The 26,707-nt window shown below is 36.4% G+C and overlaps 1 protein-coding gene across 1 annotated transcript in view; it reads left to right on the top strand.

Moving 5' to 3' along the window:
- USH2A (usherin) overlaps positions 1–26,707 on the top strand; it is an 844,952-nt gene that overhangs the window by 358,307 nt on the left and 459,938 nt on the right. The gene's annotated exons all lie outside the window — the stretch shown is intronic.

Genomic DNA, 26,707 nt, shown 5'->3' with positions numbered 1-26,707 from the left:
TGGGTTGGTTTCAAAATGGCTCTCTTTGGCTCCTGTGGGTCCTTCTTTAGAATCTCCCAGGGCTTCTGTTTCTAAGCCTATTATGGGACCCCAATAAGTGGATTAAGACTCACCTTGAATGGGCTTGGTCATATCTCCATGGAAACAACCTAATCAAAGGTCCCATCCACAAATGGCTGAACATGGCTTTTCTGGGATACATAACCCTTTCAAACTACTACAATAACCATTACAATAGTAAGTGTAAACAATTGGGAGACTAGTTGAGTTTCAGTAATTTCATATATTAACTTCTGACTTTTCTGCAATATAGAAAGAAAAGCATCTATATAATGATTTAGTAGTCATAATCATGTGTTAATTCTTAATTTCTTATTTACAAAATCAGTAATAAAGATGAATACCCAACTTTGAGAAGTGGCAAAAGATTCTGGGAGTACCCGAAAGAAGAACAATGATTAAAAAGTTGATCTTCACAGTCATCCTAGATATGCAAATTAGAACTAGAATAAGATTACATGTTTAATCAAACTAACGTTAAGTGCCATCTTCTAGAAATGCCAGGCCAAATATTCTCCTAATGCTAGAAATATTTTGTCAACAATGATTGAAAGACAATTTATAAAATGTAGAAAGTAAGTTAAGTAACTTGAGAAATTTCTTGCAATGGTTCAGTTAGATGAAAATTCCATTTCTTAATTTGTAAATCCATATACTACGGCTTTTAAGGATCATCCAGTCTAAAATCTCCATTTACAGATGACTAACTTGCTATTCTGATCTGGCAATAAAATCCTGTTTTAGTTTACTAATGCTGCCAGAATGCAATATACCAGAAATGGGTTGGCTTTTATAAAGGAGATTTATCAAGTTGCAAGTAACAGTTCTAAGGCTATAATAATTCTAAACTAAGGCATCCAGAGAAACATACCTTGACTCAAGAAAGGCTGATGGCATCCAGAACACCACTGTTAGCTGGAAAGACATGTGGCTGGCATCTGCTGATCCTTTGGCTTCTGGTTTCAAGCAGCTTCCCTGAAGGTATTTTCTTTCTGCATCTCCAAAGGTCTTTGTCTGTGTCAGCTCTGAGCTTTTTTCCAAAACGCTTCCCTCTTAAGACTCCAGTAAGTGGATTAAACCCACCTTGAACATGTGGAGACACACCTCCATGGAAACCACTTAAGCAAAAGGTCCCACCCAAACCATAGGTCTGGCCCAACAAGGTTGGATTAGGAAAAAAACATGGCTTTTCTGGGGTACATAGCAATTTCAGTCTAGCACAGATCGCTAGTATATGTATGCTCCAAAAGGAGGAAAACCCAATCAGTATCTTGTAGATGTTGCTTGATTGATTTTTTATCGTTGGAAGATTGCAAATTTTGGTCAGTCCTGAAAACAGTGATATTAGAAAGTCATAGATTTTTTGTGTTCCTTGGAGGAAAAGAAAGATAATTTTTAAAGCTGAAGGAAAGCATCCTTTGAATTATAAAAGATTAGGGTTAACTACTGTAGTAGTTAATTTGGTCAGGTGATGGTGCCGGATTCTGTTGCTGTACACTTATATCACCAGCATATAAAACTCATCTATGGATGATCACATCTGCAGTCATCTAAGAGGAGTGCCTTCAGCAATGAGTGAGACTTAAAAGGAGAAGTAAAAGAGAGAAAAACAGCTCAGTACAGCCTAGTAGAGCTCAGCAACCCAGAACATCTCAGCTCAGCGCTGGCTCAGACCCAGATGTTTGGAGATGCATGAAGAACATGCCCCAGGGAAAGCCTGAGAAGTTGGGAAAGAGGGTCAGCGGATATCACCATTTGTCTTCTAAACTTGTAGCTAAAGAAATCCCTTTTTATGAAAGCCAGTTCATCTCTGGTGTATTGCATTCTGGCAGCCTTAGGAAGCTAAAACAGATTTTGGTACCAGAGGAATGGGCTGCTGCTGCATTCGCAAATACCAAACATGTTGAAATGCCTTTTTAAATGGATAAAGGAAGAATTCTGGAAGTATTGTGAGGAGTTTGATAGAGGAAAAACTAGATTACCTTGAGGAGACTGTTGATAGAATTATGGATTCTAAAAATACTTCTGTTGCAGAATGGAAGGAGGGTGACCATTGTTTCTGTTTGTTTGTTTCAGATTTTTTCTGAATCTTTACCTCATAAAAATTTTTATCCATACCAATTTCTTCAAAGTTCCTAAAATTCTTTTTCTTACTCAAGCTTTAATTCATAAATGTTAAGTCTGTAGCCATTATTTACCTATATATCTCCAATAAAGCACAATATGTAGGTCAACCAACCTTTGGGAATTGAGTAATTATCTTTTTTTTTTGCATGAAGTGCATGATAGTTATTTTTGTTTTTTTTATTGTGAAAAATAACATATATACAAGAAAGCAATAAATTTCAAAGCACACTGCAACAATTAGTTTTAGAAGAGAGTTCGGAGTTTGGTATTGGTTACAGTTCCTTAATTTTAGGCTTTTCTTTTTAGCTGTTGCAAGACTCTAGAGACTAAAGAAAATACCAATATAATGATTTGGCAGTCATACTCATTTGTTGAATTCTATCTTCTCTGTTGTAATTACTCCTTCCTCATTTTATCTTTTTCCCCATCTTTAGGGGCATTTGGACTGTACCCATTCTAACTTTTTCATGTTGGAAATGACTGTCGATAATGTGAGATAGGGAGATGGAACTAGTTGATGTACTGGAGAGGCTGGCTTCACTGGTTTTTAAGATTTATCTGGCCTAAGAACCAATCTAGAGGCTGTAGGTTTCTGGAAAGTGATCATAGCACATGGAACCTTTATAGATCTCAGATAGAGCCCTAGGTGCTCTTTAGGGTTGGCAGAAGTGGTTTTGGTTGGGGTTTAGCAAACCATTCAACATCTAGCTGAAATTTGCATAAGAATATCCTCCTGAATAGACTTTCAACTCTATCTGAACTCTCTCAGCCACTGATATCCTATTTTGTTACAGTTCTTCCACTCTTTTTCAGGAAGGCATTGTCAATCTTACAGTGCCAGGGTTAGGCTCATCCCTGGGAGTCATATCCCATGCTGCCAGGGAGACTTTCACCCCTGGATGTCATCTCCCACATAGGGGAAAGGGTAATGATTTTATTTTCAGAGTAGAGCTTAGAGAGAGAGAGGCCACAACTGTGCAACAAAAGAGGTCCTCTGGAAGTAACTCTTAAGCATACCTATAGGTAGGCTTAGCTTTTCTACTATACAAATAAGTTTCACAAGAGCAAGACTCAAGATTAAGGGCTTGGCCTATTGACTTGGGAGTCCCTAACGTTTGAGACACTACCAGGAGTTTTCCCCAGTGGTAAAGTTTAATAGTTCATATTTTTTCTCCCATCCCTCATGGGACTTTGTCAGTACTTTTAAATTATCCGTTCAACATACCCTGGGATGTAACTGGGTATTGCATTAAGCTATACAGAATTATAAGCCCTCATTCCCATTCTTCCATGTATCTCTAGGTCCCCTATATTCTGAATTATAAGCCTCTGAGTTTGCCTTTACCAAGGTCATAAAAGCGAAATCATACAGTATCTATCCTTTTTTGTCTGGCTTATTTCACTCAGCATTATGTCATCAAGATTCATCCATGTTGTTATGTGCTTCAAGATGTCATTTCATCTTACTGCTGCATAGTATTCCATCATATGGAATTTTGTTTATCCACTCATCTGTTGATGGACATTTGGATTGTTTCCATTTTTTGGCAATTGTGAGTAATGCTGCTATTAACATCAGTGTGCAAATGTCTGTTTCTGCCACTGCTTTCATTTCTTCTGGGTATGTACCAAATAGTGATATTGCTAGGTCATAGGACAAAATGATATTTAGTTTTCTAAGGAAATGCCAAACTGTCTTCCATAGTGGCTTATCATTGTACATTCCTACTAGCTCTGCAAAAGGGTACCAATTTCTCCACATCCTCTCCAATGTTTGTAGTTTCCTGTTTGTTTAGTAGCAGCTACTCTTGTATGTGTGAGGTGGTATCTCATTATAGTTTTGATCTGCATTTCCCTTATAGCTAATGAAAATGAACATCTCTTCAGGTGCTTTTAAGCCATCTACATTTGCTTTCTGGGAAGATGTCTATTCAAATTGTTAGCCCATTTTATAATTGGGTTGTTATAATTATTGAGTTGTACGATTTCTTTATGTATACAGGATATCAAACCTTTACCCAATATGTGATTTCCAAATATTTTCTACCATTGAGTTGGCTACATTTTCACCTCTTTGACAAAGTCCTTTGAGGTACAAATGCATTTGATTTTGAGGAGTTCCCACTTTTCTATTTTTTCTTTTATTGCTTGTGCATTGGGTATAAAGTTTAGTTATCTACCACCTATTACTAGGTCTTGAAGATGTTTCCCTGTTTTCTTCTAGGATTTTTACGGTACTGGCTCTTATAATTAGGTCTTTGATCCACTTTGAGTTAATTTTTATGTAAGGTATAATGTATATAAGGTCAGGGTCCCTTTCATTCTTTTGGCTATTGATATCATGTTCTCTCTTGCCCATTTATTGAAAAGATTATTTTGTCTCAGTTCAGTGGATTTGGGGACTGTTTTGAAGTTTAGTTGACTATAGATTTGGTGATCGATTTCCGCATTCTTGATTCTATTCTATTGGTCAATGCTTCTGTCTTTGTGCCAGTACCATGCTGTTTTGACCACTGTGGCTTTATAATAAGCTTTGAGATCAGGAAGTGTTAATCCTCCTCTTCATTCTTCTTTTTAAAGATATTTTTAGCTATTTGAGGTCTCTTTCCCTTCCAAATGAATTTGATAACTAGCTTTTCCAAGTAAGTTGTTGGAATTTTGATTGGTATTACATTGAATTTGTAGATCAAGTTAAGTAGAATTGACATTTTAACGACATTTAACCTTTCTTACCATGAGCAGGGAATGACTTTTCTCCTATTTAGATCTTTGATTTCTTTTAGCAATGTTATATAGTTTTCAGCGTACAGGTCCTTTACATCCCTGGTTAAGTTTATTCCTAGATACTTGATTCTTTTTCTTGCTTTTTAAATGGAATTTTTTCCTTAATTGTCTCCCAGTTAGATCATTGCTTATATATAGAAACATTACTAATTTTTGCACATTAATCTTATATCCTGCCACTTTGCTGAATGTGCTTATTAGCTCAGGAAGCTTTGTCATAGATTTCTCAGAAATTTCTAAGTGTAGTATCATGTCATCTACAAATAATGAAAGTTTTACTTCTTCCTTTCCTATTTGGATGCCTTCTATTTCTTTTTCCTCCCTGATTGCTCTTGCTAGAACTTCTAGTACAAGGTTGAATACCAGTGGTGACAGAGGGCATCCTTGTCTCATCCCCAATCTTAGGAGGAAAGCTTTCAGTCTCTCACCATTGAGTACCATGCTGGCTATGGGTTGTTTACATATACCCTATATCATAGCAAGTTTCATTTGATTCCTATCTTTTGTAGTGTTTTTATTAGAAAATGATGTTGAATTTTGTCAGATGCTTTTTCAGCATCAATCAAGATGATCATGTGATTTTTCCTTTTCAATTTGTTAATGTGCTGTACTGCATTGATTGATTTTCTTGTGTTGAACCACCCTCGCATTCCTGGTATAAACTGTATTTGGTCGTGGTGTATAATTCTTTTAATGTGTGGTTGGATTCAGTTTGCTAGTATCTTGCTGGGGATTTTTGCATCTATGTTTATTAGGGATATTGGTCTATTGTTTTCCTTTCTTATACTGTCTTTATCCAGTTTTGGTATTAGAGTGATGTTAGCATCATAAAATGAGTTAGATAGTGTGCCTTTTTCCTCAAGTTTTTGGAAGGGTTTGAGCAGGATTGGTGTTAGTTCTTTTTGGAATGTTTGATAAAATTCCCCTGTGAAGCCATGTAGCCTTGGGCTTTTCTTTGTAGGAAGATTTTTTATGACGAATTGAATCTCTACTTGTAGTTGGTTTGTTGAGATCTTGTATTTCTTCTCAAGTCAGTGCAGCTTGTTCATGTGTTCTAGGAGTTTTCCCATTTCATTTAAGTTGTCTAGTTTGTTGGCACATAGTTATTCATAAAATCCTCATGATTTTTGTTTTTAATTTCTTCAGGGTCTGTGGAAACGACCCCACCCCCCCCCATCCTCATTTCTGATTTTGTTTATTTGCATCCTCTCTCTTTTTTCCTTTTTCTGGCTAAGGGTCCATTGATTTTATTGATTTTCTCAAGAAAAACAACTTTCAGTTTTATTGATTCTTTCTATTGTTCTTTTTCCTCTAATTCATTTAATTCTGTTTTAATCTTTATTTCTCTTCCTCTGTTTGCCTTGGTGTTAGTTTGAGGTTCTTTCTCTAGGTCCTCCAGGTGAGCAGTTAAATCTTTGATTTTTGCTCTTTCTTCTTTTTTAATATTAGACATTTAGAGAAATAAGTTTCCCTCTCAGCACAGCCTTTGCCACATCCCATAAGTCCTGATGTGTCATATTCTCATGTTCCATGAACACTAGAGAAGAATCTATATCCTAGTGTTTTGAGATATAACAGTGTATATACGTCTGTTAGGTCTAATTCCTTTACCAGATTTTTCAAGGTCTCTATTTCCTTCCTGATCCTCGATCTGCTTATTCTAGCTATAGAGCAGAGTGGCATATTGAAGTCTCCTACTATTACTGTTCAAATGTCTATCACTCCCTTCAGTTTTGCCAATTTTTGCCTCATGTACTTTGGAGCTTCTTGACTGGGAGCCTAAACATTTATGATTGTTAATTCTTCTTGGTGAATTGTCCCTTTTATTAATATATAGTGTCCTTCTTTGTCTCCTATGACATCTTTACGTTTAAAGTCTATTTTGTCTGATATTAGTGTAGCTACTCCTACTTTCTTTTCATTACATTTGCATGGAACATCATTATCCATCCTTTCACTTTCCTAATATTTATATCCATGTGTCTAAGAGGAGTCTCTTATAAGTAACATATAGATATATTTCTTAATCCATTCTGCCAATCTGTATCTTTTAATTGGTGAGTTTTATCTGTTAACAAAGTTATTACTATAAAGGCATTTCTTGAATCTACTATCTTATCCTTTGGATTTTTTGTCAGATTCTTTTCCCTCTTTCTCTTTTTACCCTTTATATTACCCTTCCTGGTACTTTTCAATTCTTTGTCTTCCTTCAGACCTCCCTCTCCAGTTTTGTTCTTTTCAGCTGACAGAACTCCTTTTAGTATTTCCTGTAGGACTGGTCTCTTGTTGACAGATTCTCTCAGCCTTTGTCTGTGAAAGTCTTACTCTCTTTCACTTTTATTTTATTTTCCCCACTCACTATATTTCTTTCTTTCTTTTTAAAACTCGCTCTCACTTTTGAAGGTCAGTTTGGCTGGATACAGAATTCTAGGCTGGAAGTCTTTCTCTTTTAGGATCTTGAATACATCATACCACTGCCTTTTCACCTCCAAAGTGCCTGTTGAGTAGTTCGAACTCAGTCTTATATGATTTTCCTTATCTCTTGCTGCTTTCAGAATTTTCTGTTTCTCTGCAACGTTTGACAGATTGATTTGTATGCGTCTTGGAGTAGGCCTATTTGGATATATTCTACTTGGGGTTTGTTGGCCTTCTTTGATTTGTATATTTATGTCTTTTATAAGGGCTGGGAAGTTCTCCCCCATTATCTCCTCAACTAATCTTCCTAGCCCTTCACTCTTCTCTTCCTCTGGGACATTAATGATTCTTATATTTGTGTCCTTTGTGTGGTCCATCATTACCCTGAGATCCAACTGAAATTTTTCTATCTTTTTCACCATTTGTTCTTTTGTGCATTCAAAATCAAATGTCCTGCCCTCTAGTTTGCTTATTCTTTCTTCTGCATCTTCAAATCTGCTGTTGTGTGTCTCTAGTATTTTTTTTATTTGGTCTACAGTATTTTTCATCTCTATGAAACCTGCTATTTTTCTATTTATTTTTTCAAATTCTTCTTTATGCTGTTCTAGTGTCTTCTTGATATGCTTTATGACATTACCAATCCATTGAAAGGAGGGTTGTATGAACGTCTTTGATTAGTTGTTCCAAAGTCTTCGTCTCCTCTGATATTTTTTGATTATTAGGCTGGACTATATCTGTTTGCATCTACATATGTTTTGATATTTTCTTTATACTTCAAGGCACTTAATTATACTTCAAAGCACTTAATAGGGTTACTTTGGAAGATGATTTCCCTCAGTCATCTAAGGTTTTGTATTTGTGGGACAGGCATAGGTGGGGCACATGGTGTGGGGTGAGACACAGCTGTGCAGTTGTGGGCCATGAAACAGGTCCAGGCATGGGGCAGGGGTACTATGCCAGAGCCTGAGAACATGGGGCATGGGGCATGGGGTTGTGGAGGGGCAGCACAGGGGCTGTGGTGGGAGGGCGTAGCCGAGGCCAGCCTCAGCAAGCAGAGGCAGGGCATGGCATTGAGATAGAGCACAGTGGGAGGTGGATCATGGAGGCTGTGTGCGTTGTGATGCTAGCAAACACAGGGAGTCAGGGCATGGGGAGTGGAAGGGTACGATGCATGTGTATTTGGGCGGGTGTGCAGGCAAGGCATGTGTACATGCATACATGGGATGTGCAGGTCATGGGGACTGGGGTGTAGTGTTTGGGGTGTAGCGGGTGGGGAGTGGGGTACCAGAACGCAGGTCATATGGGATGCATGGATAGGCTAGGGGTGTGGGACATGGGTACGCACATGTGCTGGTAGTAAGGGTTGCATGTTGTAGGTGGAGGAGGTGTGGGTGCACATGTGTGCAGGGTGGGTGGGATGGTATGTGGATGCACATGGAAGTGCATGCAGGGGCAGTGGGATGTGTATTCTCAGAGCAAGGGGCATGTGGTGCATGGGGCAAGGGGGCGGGGATGGGTGGGCAAGTGGCTGTGGCACTTTCAAGAAGCACATCTTGGCTTATTTCCTTATCCTCACCTCCCTGTCCTTGCACTCCTGAGGGCTCCACGTCTCCATTTGGAAGAGAGCATGTTAGGCTCCTTACACTAGTTGGCTGGGTCTCCAGTTCTCCACATCTCAGTTCCTTGGCTTTTTCATCCAGGACCTCCCTATGTAGTGGAGAAGACCCTTTCATGTCATTTGCACCAGGAATTGCTGTCCCAGTTATTTTTCTGTCACTTGTCTAGCTGTTACTTGGAGCAGGGGTGAACTTGACCTATCTTATTCTGTCATCTTCCTGCAAGTCATGACCCTTGTTTTGACATGGCAGAAAGTTTGGCAAAATTGATTTTGGGTGATGGGTGAAAGGGAGAATTTAAATTTGATGATCTGGGATGCTTGGCTGAGGAGATTCCCACTGAGTGTGGAGGATGTACCTTGGAGTGTGGAGGAAGTGCCCTGGTTTCTCCTTACAGCGCATAGTAAAATGCTGCAAGAGAGGGGTAAACTGAGGACTGAACTTTCAGATGCAAAGAAACCATAAATTGATGGTCTGGTGAATTCTGGCTTTCAGAAAGTGAGACCCCAGAGAACAGTGCCCCATGTGAAGTTTTAGCCAATATGGAACCAGTCAGCTCTTACAAGATAAGCCAGGATTAGAGACAGAGTTATCCAGAAAGGATTTGTGGAAGGTCCTATTATCTGATGGCTTCGATCCCTGTATGCTGTATGCCAAGTCAACATTTTTTTGTGAGACCTGTATAAAGAGAACCACTGTCAGTCTGGACTAAAATGGCAGAAAAGGAACAGTTTGAAGGAAGAACATCCTCAGATGCAGAACCATGGAAACTAAGGTCTGAAGCCAAGAAACCTCATGCTGTGAGAGCAGTTCTACCCGTGTGTGTGGAGGGGGTGAGTCTGCCCCAGAGGCAGAGGGTGGGTCTTCTACCTTGATGTTCAGGAAGAGTTTTGGTACCCCAGGGCTCAAAGAGTGTGGAGTATGTTCACCATTGTTACAACTCTCATCTTTGTGCTTGGAAAAAACAAAGCCATTGTGTAGGTCCTCGGAAAGGGCGGGACTGCTACTTTCTTAAGCCCTTAGTATAAATGACTCTCAGACTTTGAAATCTAATGGAGTTTGTACTGCAGGTTTTCAGAATTGTTTAGTTCTGGTGACCTCTGTGTTCCTTCCAATTTCTCCCTATGGCAATGGGCTCACTATCCTATGATTGTTCCTTCTTTCTATATTGCAAACAGATAACTTTCTCTATGTTCATAGGTCTACAGCCAGACAAGAATTTTGCTTTAGGACAGACCATGACTGTAACTAACTTTGATGAGATTTTGTACTATTTTTGAGCTGGTATTGTATTTGTCTTGTTACTGAAATAATTTGGGGCTTTTGTGATATTATGAAATTAATGCATTTTTTATATGGAAAGATTTAGTTCATGGTATGCAGGGCAGATGAGCATTGATAGGTGAAAAATATATGTCTGTGATTGTTTTCCATTTAGAGATCGTGTATGGTTTAAGCTGATGTGTATAGTTACCAAGTTGACAAGGGGTAAACTCTGTAGTAGTTAGGTTCAGGTGTTATTTGGCCAGGTGATGGTGCCCAGTTATTCTGTTGCTGTGGACTTCAGTCATCAGCATGTGAAATTCAGCTATGGCTGATTTCATCTGCAGTTGGCTAAAGAAAGTGCCTTCTACAATAAGTGACATTTAATTTAATTAGCTAGAGGCTTAAAAGAAGAGTTCAGCAGAGCTCAGCAGCTTAGCACACCTCAGCTCAGCCCAGACCTTTGGATATGCAGAAAGAAATCACCCTGGAGAAAGCCGTTTGTGCCCAGAAGCTGGGAGAGAAGGCCAGCTGACATCGCCATGTGCCTTCCTATGTGACAGAAGAACTGAGATGAAAGCTACCTGCCTTTCCCCTGAAGAGCTGGAAATTTGAAATTAAATAAATCCCCTTTATAAAAGCCAAATCCATCTCTGGTATATTGCATTCAGCAACTTTAGCAAATTAAAACAACTACAGTTTTCCCTAAATTCCCACATAGTAATATTTCTTATTCCTGTTCCTTCTTTATATTCCTCTACTTTTTATCCTAATCTATACATCAACATTTTTAGCATGCAGATATTATGTTCCTCAAGCTCTTTAGTGTCAAGAAGCTGAAAAACAACTTTATAAAAAAATAGAGAATAATATATGTTCTAGTTTGCTAGCTGCCAGAATGCATTATACCAGAAACAAAATGGCTTTTAAAAAGGGGAATTTTATAAGTTGCTAGTTTACAGTTCTAAGACTGAGAAAATGTCCCAATTAGAAAAAGTCAATAGAAATGTCCAATCAAAGGCATTCAGGAAATAGATACCTTGGTTCAAGAAGGCCAGTGAAGTACAAGGTTTCTCTCTCAAGTGGAAGGGCACATGGCAAACACAGTCAGAGTTTCTCTCTCATCTGGAAAAGCACGTGGTGAACATGGCATCATCTGCTAGCTTTCGCTCCTGGCTTCCTGTTTCATGAAGTTCTCCAGAAGACATTTTCCTTCTTCATCTCCAAAGCGCTGGCTGATGGACTCTCTGCTTCTCATGGCTATGTAGTTCTTCTCTGCTCTCTCTGAATCGCTCATTCTCCAAAATGTTTCCTCTTTTATAGGACTCCAGCAAACCAATCAAGACCCACCACATGGGTGGAGACACACCTCCCCTAATCCAGTTTAACAACCACTCTTGTAGGGGTTCCATCTGCAGGGAGATGATCTAGTTACATACAGTATTGAATATGGATTATTGTGCCTTTACAAAATAGGATTTTGATTAAAACATGGCTTTTCAAGGGTTCTTACATCCTTTTAAACCAGCACAATATATGTTTAAATAAATGACATAAATGAATTGGCATTCTAATAAAGAGCTAGCCATTGGAGGATTAATTCCAGGCTATTTGAGTCTTTTCAGACTGAATTTCAGTTGTTATTTTTCAAGTACAGTCAACAAAGATTTTGTTATTCATGTACTTATAGGGCTGGTTAGCCATAAATATTTTATGAATGGGACACTTCTAGCACCACCTAATGGCAATCAAATAAAATAAAACAGCTCTTCCAATTTAGAAACTAATTTGCATAATTCAAATTTAACTATATAGCCAAAGTTGCCTCTCTATGAAACTGAACTTTTATATTCCCTGATGCACCTGACAAGCAGCTAGAAATTCATCTCTGAGCAATTAGATTGAGTGGGAATGAAGTGGAAGGGATATTAGATAATGAAGCCAAGGGAGTTCCTGATATCTTTATGAGAACAGTAACAAAACATGTATATAATAGAATACAGTGATTTTATGGGAAGTTTTTTTTTTTAATTTTTGGAATTTGTGCATCAAAAAATCCTCCCTCCATACTCCAGTTAATTTCCTGAAAATATATATCTTGGCTATTTTACTGATATATTTGATTTGCATTGCTTTTTAGCAGTTGTTTATAAGTCTTTGCCCAATTTAATGTGCTAGTATAATAAAGCATCTTTTATCTCAGCTAGATTTTTTAAAATTAAGAAATGTCACATCCTCTTGATTGTACTGTTGGAATTTTCTGTTTATTATGAGCCAAATAACATAGCTTAGATCAGGGATGTTACCTCTTGCTCCAGACTATTCCTATATCATTTGGTTTCCAGCAGACTTTGAAAAATGTGTTGTGATAAGGTTATTAGCATTAATTTCAAAAGATTTGATTGTGTTATATGTCAGAAGGAGAGTTTAGTGGTAACTACAGATTCTGATACCATTCACAGTCAAGTCAACACTTTAGTTTGCTACTTCCCCCAAAGACACAAAGAGGGGCTATTAGACAGACTGAAGTTTACCATTGTTGTCACCTACCACTTTTCTGGTGGGGCTAAATCAATGCAACAACCTAAGAAATAGGAATTACGAAACTTGGACAGAAATTGACTAATCATTTTCCAATTACATTTTTCCTATAAAATCCAAGGCAATCCGTTGGAAAAATAGAATTAATGGAACTAAACATTGACAAAATTCAAGAAAAAAAATATACATATATGAAGCTGTTGCTCTTCTGTTCCCACAGTGTCACTCTAATGGTAACAAGAAAAACCTGGACTGAATAGATTTCAAATTTTTTAATGAAGCTATGAAAGAACAGGTGATACAAAAACTAAATTTTAGGAAGAAATATGCTCTTCATTAATGGTAAGAGATAAGCAGATTCTTAAACAACCAAATAGCTTTATGAGATGAACTGAAATCTAGATGAGGTTAACTTGCCAAAATAAATAGCTCCAAAATTTTCATCACCCCCACCCTCAAGTTTCACAAGGAAAATGGCCCATAGACGCGAGCCTGGAACTGTATTCCTATGAATCCTTGCAGTGACTGGATTCCAGAGCCATTAGGGAATTTATTCCAAAAATGAACCCAAAATATCTATAATCACAGAACGGTTAAGATTGCCAACTCAAATATGGATAAGGTTAAAAAAAGTCAAGATTGGCAACTTAAATATGAATAAGATTAAAAAACCAGTGGTTGGGCTTTGGACTAATCACAGGTGACTGCAATCTAATCAAAGCCCAACACCAGTTCAACACAGTTGATAGAGGCATAACCATAATGCCCAAATTATTTAAATTAGGAAGCAAAGACAAATATTGGATGCTCTTAACAGCAGATTGAGTAGAGCAGAAGAAAGTATTAACAAACTTGAACTGAGATCAATTCACTAAGAATAAATTATCTTAAAAGTGTTTGTACTCAAGAGTTTCAAAATATATGAAGCAAAAGTTAGCAAACTAAAGGAGGGAACAGATTTACCATCACAAGTGAAGAGTTCTAGGTGATTCTTTAGCAATTAATAAAATACGCAAGAATAAATGGGTAACATAAACAGAGATATGGAAATTTTAAAGAAGAATTAAAAGAAATTCTAGAAATAAAAAATGCTTTAATGGAAATGAAAAATGCCTTAATGGGCTAGTTTATAGACAAGACTAGACTAAGGAAAGAATGGAATATGCAGCACAAGAATAATTGCAAAAATTGTTACAGTTGCAAAAATTATAACAATTATGAAAGGTATATATAATGGGAATACCAGAAGGAGAAGGAAGAGAAAAAGAAGCAGAAGAAAAACTTAATTGAATGGAATAATTAAAATTTTCTAGACACCAATTCAAAATCCAGAGCTAAGAGAACACAAAGCAGGATAAATACCAAAAATATATATCTAGGCACATTAAATTCAAACTAATAAACCAAAGTCAAAGAATATTCAAAGAAGCCATAGAAATAAATGATCTTACCTATAGAGGAACAAGGATAAGAAATTGAGCGAAGTTCTTATCAGAAACTTTGCAAATAAGAAATGGTGTGAAATATTTAAAGTGTTGAAAGAAAAAATAACACTGAACTAAAATTCTATAGCCAGTGAAATTGCCCTTCAAAAGTGGAGGAAAAACTGTAAAACTCTGATGAATAAAATCAAAGATCTAAATAAATAGAAAGATATTTTATGTTCATGGATAGGAAAACTCTCTATTATTGAGATGCCAGTTCTTCCCAACTTGATCTAAAGAGGCAACACAATCCCAAATAAAATACCAGCAAGTTATTTTGTGGATACTGACAAACTCATTTTAAAGTTTATAAAGAAAAATCAAAGATTCAAAGTAATGAATACAATGCTGAAGAATAGAGTTGGAGGATGGATACTACTTGACATCAAGACTTAATATGAAGATAGAGCAGAATGCAGGCTAAAGGATGATATTGTCCATACTTTAAAACTTCAACTTCTGTGTGAAACCAAAGGGAGAGATCTTTATTTGGCGCAAAATTTGTGTTTTGGGTAGTGCATTGCCTAATTTAACTTGTATGGTCAGTTTAGTGGAACACCATAAGTACATGGACTCTTGAATAGGGTGTGAGATTTTGTTGGTTTGTCCAGGTTAATGTGATGCCCCAATATATCCCAGAGTAATTTGGGCAGTGAATAGAGAAGTATTTACAAAGTCCCCTTGGGGGGAGAAAGGAGGAAATATTCAACTTCCCCATTTGGAGAATTTCTGATATTCTTGCAAGCAGTGGTGACATCCAAATCAGTAGGGTGAGCCCTCAGTCTTGGATTTTGCCCCTATGAGACTTGTTCCTGCAAAGGATAAGCTAAGCCTACTTATAATTAGGTCTAACAGTCACCCCTAGATAATCTCTTTTGATGAAATATAGTGTCTCTGTCTAAGCCAACTCAGTAGGTGAACTCACTGCCCTCCCCACCTATGTGGGACATGACTCCCAGGGATGTAAATCTCCATGGCAACATGGGAAAGGCCTCTCAGGATGAGCCAGGACCCAGCATCAAGGGATTGAGAGAGCCTTCTTGATCAAAATGGGAAGGAGAGATTTAGAGATATAATGAAGTTTCAGTGGCTGAGAGATTTCAAACAGAGTTGAGAGATTATCCAGGAGATTATTCCTATGCATTTTATAGATATCCCTTTTTAGTTTATGATGTATTGAGCTGTGTTCCAGTAGCCTTGATTCTTAAAGATGTTTGTATAAGATATAACTTTTACAGTGTGACTTTGTGATTGTGAAAACCTTGTATCTGATCCTTTTATCCAGGTTATGGAAAATGAGTCAAAAAATGAGGAAAAATTTAAAAATAAGGGAGATAAGGGGTAAAATCAATTGGGTAGATGGACATACTAGTGGTTAAAGAGGGATGGGTAAGGGGTATGGTATGTGTGAGTTTTCTCTTTTTTCTATTTCTTTTTCTAGAGTGATACAAATGTTATAAACAGTGATTATGGTGATGAATACACAAGTATGTGAAGATATTGTGAGCCACTGATTGTATACCACGTATGGAATGTACGTGTGTGAAGATTTTTCAAAAAAAAATTTTAAAATATTTTTATTCATCTTTAAAATATTTTTTATGTTTAAATATTTTTTAATTTAAAATTTTTATTTATTTTTAAATATTTTTATTTAAAAATATTTAAATATTTAAAGTAATTTTAAATATTTTTAAAAATACTTACTATGATGCTAGATGTTAGTTTCCTGACTGCTAAAACAAATAACCATATGATGGGTTTGCTTAACAATAGGAATTTGGGTCACAAGTTTCAGTCACATTTTCAGAGACTATAAGGCTTGCGTCCTCCTGGAGTTGGTATTTTCTTGCTTGCTGGCAACTGTGGGGCTCCCTGGCTTATCTGTCACATGGCAATGCATGTGATTGCATTTTCTCCTTTTTCTTTGGGGTTCCATTGGCTTCCAGCTTTGGGTTGCTCCCTGTGGCTTCTCTCTCTGTGGCCTTCTCTGTGAGGCCTCCAGTAGTGGGATAAGACCCATCCTTATTCAGTTAGGCCACATTTTAAATGAAGTAACTTCATTAAGAGGTCTGTTTACAATGGGTTCATACCCACAGGAATGGTATAAGATTAAGAATATTTTTTCAGGGTACATAACTCCAAGCCACCACACTTATATTGGTGAAAGAATAAACAAGTAGATAGATAAATGGAACAGAATAGAGATCAGAAATAGATTCATGAAATCTATAGATTCATGAATTTAGTCAACTGCTCTTTGACCAAGAAGCAATACTAATTCAATGGAGAAAGGTAGTCTTTTCAACAAATGTTGCTGGAACAACTGGGTATCAACATGCAAAAAAGAAAAAATTAATCTAGAAGAATACCTTATGCTTTTCACAAAAATTAACTCAAAGTGGATTATAGACAAAAATGTAGATTGGAAAACTTTATAAATGTCTAGAATATAATATAGAAGAAAATTTAGGTGGCCTTAGGTTTGGTAATGAGATTTTAAATAAAAAAGCACAATGAAAGCAAAAAAATACATTAAGTTGGACTTCATTAAAATTAAAAACTTCTAGTCTGTGAAATACACCATTAAGAAAATGAGAAGACAAGCCACAGACTAGAAGAAAAATATTTGCAAAATACATATTGACAAAGGGCTTGTATCCATAATATACAAAAAGTTCTTAGAAGTCAACAATAAGAAAACAAACAACCCAACTATAAAATGGGCAAGCGATTTGAATAGATATTGTCTTACTTTCATGGATGTTTAGGAAAAAACCATCTGATGATTGCTTTAACAACAGTACACTGTCAGCTCAGGGTCTCAGGGATTAGAAGACTTACTTCCTCCTAGGGTCAGTATTATTGATGCTGGCAATCATTAGGGTTCCTTAGCTTTTCTGCCATATGGTGATGTCTTCTCCTTCCTCTTCTGGGTCTTGTTGACTTCCAGCTTCTGCTCCTCTATGTGGCTTTATCGTCATAAATCCTTCAGTAATAGGAATAAGGTCTAACCTGATTCAATTGGCTGTGCCTTAACTAAAAATAACATCCTCAAAAGGTCCTATTTACAATGAGTTCACAACCACAGGAATGAGTTAAGTTTAAGAACATCTCTTTCTCCGGGGTGTGTAATTCAACTTACCACAAACACCTTACCAAAAAAGATATACACATGGCAAATAAGCATATGAAGATATGCTTAACACCATTTGTCATGAAGGAATTATAAATTTAAGTAATAATGAGATACCAATATACACCTGTTAGAATGGCTAAAATCCAAACCTCTGACATCACCAAATGTTGAGGAGAATGTGGAACAGCAGGAATTCTCACTCATTGCTGGTGGGAATGCAAAATGGTACAGCCACTTTAAAACACAGATAGGTAGTTTCTTTCAAAGTTAAACATAATCTTATCATATAATCTAGCAATTACCCTCTTATATATTTACCCAAAAGAGCTGGAAACTTATGTTCACACAAAAACCTTCACATGAATGTTTATAGTGACTATTAGTAATTGCAAAACATTGGAAGCAATCAAGATGTCCTTGAACAGGCGAATGGATAAACAAAATGGGTATATCCATGTGATGGAATATTATTCAGAAATAAAAAAAGAAATGAGCTATCAAGTTAAGAAGAATATGTGGAGGAACCATAAGTGTATATTGGTAAGTTAAAGAAGTCATTCTGGATGTGATACATACTGTATTATTTCAACTCTATAACATTCTGGAAAAGGCAAAACTACAGAGACAATGGAAAGAAAAATGCTTCCAAGCAGTTTCAGGAGGAGAAGTAGGGAGAACAGGGAATTTTAAGGGCAGTGAAACTATTATGTGTGATCCTATAATAGTTGTTATGACATTATGCATTTGCCAAACCCATACCACAAAGTACAGCACAAAGACTAAACCTTAATGTAAACTATAGACAATAATCCATAATAGAATGTCAATACTGTTTCTTTAATTTTAACAAATATGCCACACTAATGCAAGATGATAATAGAGGAAAATGTGGCAGGATGTGGGAGGTTTGTGGGAACTCTCTGTATTATCTGCTCAATATTTCTGTAAATCTAAAATGGTTTGAAACATGGAGTCTATTAATTAGAAAAAAAATCGATGTAACTCACCACATTAACATGAGAATGAACACAGCAAAGAAAATCTTATTATCTCAAAAGATCTAAAACACATTTGAAAAACTTTGACACCCAATAATGATAAAAGCTTTCAGCAAACTCGGGTTGGAGGGAGTTTTAGTTTGCTAATGCTGCTGGAATGCAATATTCAAGAAATGGAAAGGCTTTTATATGGAGGTGTTATTAAGTTACAAGTTTACAATTCTAAGGCCATAAAATGTCCAAACTAAGGCATCCAGAGAAAGATACCTTGACTCCAAAGAAAGGCCGATGTTTGTCACATGGGAAGGCATGTGCCTGGCATTTTTATCCATCTCCTACGTTTCAAATGGCTCTCTCAAGCCCTGTGGATCCTTCTGGCTTGCTTAGCATATCATGGGAAGGCACAAGGAGATGTCTGCTTGGCTCTACATCTCCAAACATCCATGTCTGTGCATCTGCTCTCTCTGTTGGCACGCCAAGTATTCCAAGTCTGTGTCTATGTCACTTCTGAGCTTCTGTTCCTCTCTGTGAGCTCTTTTAAAGACTCCAGTAAACTAATCAAGACCCACCTTAAGTAGGTGGAGTTACATCTCCAGCTAATCCAAAAGTCCATTCCACAATTGGGTGTGTGACATTGCCATGGAAACTGTCCAATCAAAGGTCACACATATTCATGGGTGTGTCACATCTCCATGGAAATAATCCAGTCAAAGTTTCCACCCGAAACAGTAGGTCTGCCCTAACAAGACTGGATTAGGAAAAGGAACATGTCTTTTCTGGGGAACTTAATATCTTCAATCCAGCGCAGAGGGAAACTTTCTCAATTAGATAAAATACCAGTAGAAAATGTCTCCAACAAATATACATAATAGGGATATACTGTATGTTTTGCTTCTAAGATTGGAATCAAGGCAGCATTCAACATTGTATTAGTGGGAGATGTCATCAACATAATGATGTAAGTAGCTGCTGAAAATTTCTCCCTGGAGATTCAGCTAAAAAAAGAACAATTCTGAATTTTTCAGAAATCCAGAGGAATATATGACCTGGAGAGGGAGTGACAAATGCCAGTTTGAAGAAATAGAAGAGCTTAGATTGGTCATTGCTGGGTTATTGAAGTGAAATGTTTTATTTTATCTTAATAGATTTATTTTCTATTGAAAAAAGAAAACATTGTAGTAGTGGTCTTAGCAATAAAGCAACATAAAAAGGCATAAATATTAGAACGGAAAAGGAAAAAAAGTCTTATTTGTAGTTGACATGATGATGTATGTAGAAAACTTGAATCTCCAAAAAAAAAAAAAAAAGGACTAAATCTGAAAAGTGAATTCATACAGTTTACAAGGTCAAGGGTATATGTAATAAACAAAATAAATAGAAGGTACTAGCAATAAACTATTGAAAATAAAAAAATTTAAAATAGCCTTTAAAAGAGCATCCAAGACAGAGTATTTAAAAATAAATTTAATAAAATAAGTGAAAGATCTCTACACCAAAAGAAAAATTAAAGTAGACCTAAATATATAAAGAGATTTACCATGATTGCGAATTGAAAAACACAATATTGTTTAACCATTCTCCCCAAATCTATCTGTAGATTTATTGCAATCCCAACCAAAATTTCAGCATACTTTTTGAACAAGTTCTCAAGTTGATTCTAAAAAGTAAAAGGAAATCCCAAAGATCTAAAATATCCAAAATGATCTTGAATAAAGTATAAACAATTTGGAGGACGTGTGCTATCTGATTTCAAGACTTAAAGCTGCAATATTGAGCACTGTAGTATTTGCATAAATGCAGACAAATGGATCAGAAATAGTCTCACACTTGTAATGTCAATTAAATTTGATGGAGTCAAAGCAATTTAATCGGGAAAGCAGAATGTTTTCAACAAATGTTACTGCTTAGCCTGGAATAGTTCAGAAAAATGTTTCTGGGTAGCATGCTCATATCATATATACAAATTAATTAGAAATGGGTTGTAGATCTAAACATACAAGCTAAAATCATGAAATGTCTAGAAGAAAAATTAGAATGTCTTGGTGTCCTTGGTATTGATAAAGATTTCTTGGTATATAAATGTACTAACCATTAAAAAATGATAAATTTCAACTTTGCCAAGAAAGGTTAAGAAAATGAAAGGACAAGCCACAGACTGGGCCATAGTTTAGGTATATGTTTAACTTAGTAAGATGCCAAGTAGTTTTCCAAAATGATTGTTCCATTTTGCATTTACATCAGCAATGCCTGAGAGTTCCAGTTTCATGACATGTTCACCTACATTTGGTGCTTTTCATTTTCGCTGATGATCTGTTGAGTGTGGAATGGTGTCTCATTGTAGTTTTAATTTGCATTTCTCTGTTGACTGATGAGGTAGAACCACCTTTCTTGGGATCGTCCCTCATTCATGGTCTTTTGTCAAGTGACTGTTTAAACTTTTTGCCAACTTTTTATTGAGTTGTCTTTTTATTTATTATATATTCTGTATAAGTATGTCCATCCTAAGACTTAAAATGGACATACTTTTTAATATATCTCTATATATTTATATCTAAAAATGCTTTTTAACAGTTTTTTTTTAAATATTTATCCTGGGATGTTGTGTTATAGTTTCCTTCTTAGCATTTCGATGTTTCAGGGAAGAATTTTCTTTAGCTGAAATGTTTTGGTTTCCATTTTCTTTTTTGTTTGTACGGTAGCTTTATATGGTTATTACCTGACAATTTCCAATCAATTTGGACTCTCGTACATTTTCCTGTAGCTTCAATAACAAGGCGCTGTCAGCCAAGGTGAAGTTTTCCGGTGACTTGCTAGGATCCTTATGTAAGGGGACCGTGTTCCATTGGTTCGGTGACAGGTCTTTGATTTTGTTGGTGGTGCCCTTTGTGGGGGTGGGTTGTGTTTATTCGGACTCCATGAGTCTCTTTTGTTTCTGCAGAACTCTTCATTTCTTCTCTTTGGGACCTCCTTTCATGCTAAACCATCCCTTCAAATCCTACCCCCCACCCCCAGGAGATGTGCCTTCCCCAGATCGCCGTTTCATTTCTTTGCCCTGTTGAACCCCTTTTGTTGAATCAACAGTAGACAATGTTTTGAACCAGCAGGTCTCCAGTATTTTTTTCATTCGGGCAGAGGCTGATTTTTCTGGGGTGTTTTTATCTGATTTTGGCCACTGCGAGGTCCTCATTGGTCTCTGCCCTTTTCTATTCATTCCCTACCTACCTGTCTCCTCCTGTGTGAACGCCGCTGCTGGTTTTGCTGCTTTGTGATTTCTCTACTTTGTTCTGTTTTCAGTGTACTCTGTCTCTAAGACTCAGGACATGAGTAGTTTTGTTTGCTGTCCTTGGTGTTTAGTATGGTTTTTAGAGGAAATGTGGAAAGATCTGGATTATGCTGAACATATTATCCTATGGAAAGCTGAGTATCCTGGAGTAAAATTTTTACAATTTTAAATATTAAAGAGAGTCCCGATCATGAATATGCTAGAGGAAAACGTATAGACTACTCTTCATTATTTTGGTGTGAAGTAGTGCATTCTAACTAGGACATAAATTCTAAAAGAAATGAATAGTTTTGAATTTGAATCTTTCAAGTTTCAGCTTGCAGGACAGTGAAAAGCAACACTGAAAGGTTAAAAGGTATACAGTAAACAGGGAAAAATATTTGAAACATCTATTCAGATAACTGATCAATATTGCACAACTATTTATTGAAGGCTGGGAATGAACCAGGCACACTGTTCTAGGCGTACGTTTTAGGAGATGGAGATAGAAGGTAAGTTAAATACATGATAAAAATATAGAGCATGTTGGAAGTAATAAACATTACCAAGAGAGTAAAGCAGAGAGCGGTTAAAATTATTAATGGAGCAGTCATTATGGGCATCTCAGAGAAGTTGAATTAAAGAAAAGAGCTGCATAAGGGGAGATAGTAAGCCACGCAGACATAAACCTGGGAAAGTATTTCCAGGCAGAGGGAAGAGCAGTTACAAAGGCCTTGAGGTGGCAAAAAGCATAGGAAGGATAATAGGAAATGAGAGATAGTAGAGGCTGGATTATTTAGGATATTGTAGATTACCATTGCTTGAGTTTGGTTTTTACGTGGTGTATCACAGAAAGCTTTCACTGGGTACCAAGAAGAGGAGCGATTAAATCAGAATTCATTTTTAATGGATTTATTGGATGTTAATAACCAGAGTTATTGTTTTATAGTAGATTATAATGTGTGTGTATTGCAGGGAGAGAATAGGGCAAAGATAGAAAAAGAAAGACCAGCTAGAATAGACAATCACAACAATCCAGGACAGAGAGAATGGTGATTCACAATATGTGATACCTAACATATAATGAACTCCTATAAAGTGAGAAGAAACAGACTCTGAAACTGGGCAAAAGTCATGTATGTACAGCTCCCCTACAATAAACACTAATAGCATATATATATATATATATATATATATATATATATATATATGAAAATTTTACCATCACTACCAATATAAAAAGTGATTTAAAATGACACTGAATTCTCATTCTTTTCATCTCAGATTTTTATTAAGTCCACTATTAACAAAAATCTTGGGAAAGAGACACACACTATGGAAAAGCATTAGTTCTTGGAAAATAATATGGAACTATCTATGGAATTTTAAAAACTTTCTCTCATGGACTGGACATTACCTTTGAACCCAAAATATGCATGCCACAGCAAAAATCGGAAGCCAACTAGATGTTTATCTAGGGTAAAATAAGAAAATATAGTAATGTTTTTAGTCATTAAGGAAAGATATAGATGTAGGTGATCTACTGTGAAAAGATGTCAGCTATAAATTGTTGAATAAAAAAACAATTTGAGAAATACTTTATGTGATATAATACAGTTTAAGTAAAGACAAACAATGACATGCACATGAAATGACATTAATAGTCATGTTATATATAATTTGCTGTATAAAGTACTTGTGTGACTTTTGGACTTGTGTATTTTTGTTGAATATGTACTTGGGAGTGGAATGTGTGGCTCAAAAGGAATGTGTTATTTGGAAGAAATAATGCATAACTTGGTTTCTGGTGGGTCTTTAGTGATACTGTATTTATTTTCATTTCTCTGATAACTAAGAATGTTCAGCCTATTTTTCATGTTTGATTTTTGGTCATGTGGACATTGTCTTTTGTGAAGTGACTTTTGCTCAGTTTTCCGTTGGCTTGTCTGCCTTTTTCTTATTGATTTGTACCAATACAATACACATGTCATCTTTATACCTTTATATATTCTGGGTGATAATGGTATTATTTTGTATTGCAAATATCTTCTACTCTGTTGGTTGTCTTTTCACTCTTTTACTGGGGTCTTTTTAAACAAAAGCTTTTAATTCTAACACAGTCAAAATTTTCAACTTTTTCATTTATGTCTTAATTTTATCTATATTGTTTAAGAAATTTGCCTGTTCTAAGGTCCTTTAAGTGTATTAGTTTTATGATAAAAAAGTTTAAGTTGTAAAACACACTTACATGAAAATTATGGCCCTTGGATTTTCAGTTTTGAAAAATTTCAGGGCATGGTTGCCTATTTTATACACCCATGTATTCCAAGAGTCTGGAATAGTGGCTGCACAAAGTACATGCTAAAGTAATGAATAAATATTGAGTTAGGAGACATGCTCTATTATTTCTCCGAACTCTTGAAACAAAAGGTTGAACTTCAGAACTTTTGCTCTGTTTCTTGTATTTTTTTAAAGCAAAACCTAAATTTTAGTAAATGTGAAATGTGTATTTTTCACTTTTTTGCCCACTTTAGTCAGAATTGCTGCTTGATAAAAACCAAAGTAAAAAAGAAAAATTGAAATGTTTGGCTCTGCTCCACTTTCTTCTTATTCTTAGACCTAGGATGAAGGTACATCCGTGAGACAGAAGACATGAGCAGGGATCAAGTTCACTCACAAAGCTGCATTTAAAGCTTCTGATTTCATGTAGTTCCTCATGTCATCATATCTGCTCTCAGTCCTTTGGTCATCACAAGTCACATGGCTGATAGACGGAGATTTATAATGCATAATCTTATAGGAAGAGGCAGCGTGAATAATTTTGAATAGTACTGCATTTTACCCTTTTCCCTTCTAGTAAATTCACTATCATTTCCTTCAAATACTTGAGACATTTATAAAAAGTGATGTGTTTTTATTTAAAGACATCATTAATATAAACTCAATGTGCCTAAAACTGAACTCTGGGTGACAAAAATTTGATGCCTACAGCTCCAAATTTCCACACTTACCTGCCATTTCTATTTCTAGTAGAAATGCTCATTTTCCCTCAATAATTGGCAAAAAGAATTGGCCACTCTGAGCTCTCTTTTTCTCTTACTTGCCCCACGCCGTCATCTCATTATCAACCTGTTTTAATGAGTCTCTTCTGAAATGTAGAGTCTATCTTTTCATTCCATTTTGTTCCTTTCAGTCCTTAATTAGAATCCTTATCATCTTATTCCAAAAAAAGTACAGTAATCTCCTAACGCGTTCCTCTGTAGCTAAATTATCTGTATCTTCCATACATTCCACCTTTAGCATATTTGCCCTAATCCTGGCTTTGTGAATCCTATTTCCCTTCTCCACCCAAATTTTAATGTTTTCCTTTTACCTATAGGATAGATTCCAGAGGGTGGTGCGACTTTCAGTTCACCTAGTGGGAAAGGTGAGAATCATAAAGCTAGTAGCATGGGTCCAGGTGACTTTGATATTGACAGGTGGCTTGTGGGTCAAGCAGGTTCCAGGATGGACCGGGCACTAAGTTTAACAGCAAAGATAGAGCATGCAAGTGGCAGCAGTAACAGCGTCAGAGTGTGAAGCAACAAGATATCAAAACACGTAGGACAGATGCATTTGAAAAGGACCCACCACCTAAAACCTAGAAGATGAAGCTGCAGAAGCGAAGGCAGGAGAAAGTTGAGTTGCATCTTTTGGAAAACGAGCTCTTAGGCTTGCCTTGGCTGGGAATATATCAACAAACAGCACTCTAAAAAATACTTCTAATACAACCTACGTTTCCACCTGTGTCTTTTACACAAACTTTTCAAGCCAAATTTGTCTATGGTTTATAAACTGAGATCTGGTCTTGGCTGTTGCTTCAGAATCATTTCTTAATCCCTCCTTCACCTGCAGATTTCCTCAATACTGTTCATACCACTAGGCCTTTGTACAATTTCTCCCAAAGTCCTTTATATTCTATAAAAAAAAGTTCAAGCATCAATTTTTTTGTGAAGGCATCCTTATCCCTTTTAGCCCAAATTATAGCTTGCAGATAGCTCTCTACCAATTATTACACCTGGCTCCAGGTGTGTTTTTTTAATTGTCTTTTCCCTCAAATTGTATGGCAGTGACTTGCTCCTTGGGTTTTCTTCTCAACTACTTTAATAGAGTTTTCAGAAAATTTTTACCTTATAGATATGCTTATTGAACAAATGGCATTCCAAAGCTCACAAAATGACTTCTGCTTTCCCACCTCCAAAGCTTGGCTTAAGTTTCTCCCCCACCAGTAATACATCCCTCACCTTTCTCCTCATCTAGAACCTCAAAACACTTACTAAGTACACATAGACACAATAGAATGGATAGAAGAATTAAACATAATTCCTGGTCTTGAGGTGGTTGCAATCTAATTGGATACAGGTCAGATCCTCCTCCATATTATGTAACTTTAGGTTACTAACCCAGCCTAAAGAGAGACATTCTTTCTTTAAATTTTTGTAATTCTTGCTGACTGTATTCCTACTTAAATAATTGTTCATTAATTATGTAATGTTGTGTTCTTGAGTTATTATTTGATTCGCATAGTATATTTTGTCTGTTCAGGCACATATGTTTTATCTTTGCAACTAAACTGGAAATGCTTTGAGAGCAGAGATTGTGCCTCTCAGATTCCTTTGCCAATTTCAATACATGAAGACAAAAGCTTTGAACAGGAGCAGCTCAATAAGTATTGATTGATTGGGTGGGGAACAAGGCAGAAAGGAGGTGTGGCCATATGTTGGTGGAAGTAAGGCATTCATAGGCCCTTGGCAAATCCCTCCTACTTCCTAAGCTGCGGAAAGGTGGATGAGACGTGAAAATTTAGTTTCTAGGCCAATGGTGGTGTGTGATATGAAGAGGCAGCAGAAACTAAGATTCCGAAGGCTGAAATTCAGCTTGATCACAGGATCGTTTTTCAGGAAATTAACTCGGTGGCCTGCTTCATGGCAGGTCTTTTCATCTTTAAAGCTCATTATTATTGGACTAATTATTTAACT

This window comes from Tamandua tetradactyla, chromosome 4, assembly GCF_023851605.1.
Source record: "Tamandua tetradactyla isolate mTamTet1 chromosome 4, mTamTet1.pri, whole genome shotgun sequence".
In the NCBI taxonomy this organism is placed as follows: domain Eukaryota; kingdom Metazoa; phylum Chordata; class Mammalia; order Pilosa; family Myrmecophagidae; genus Tamandua; species Tamandua tetradactyla.
The sequence above is the reverse complement of the archived record's forward strand: the minus strand, read 5'-3'. Positions and strand labels throughout refer to the sequence as shown.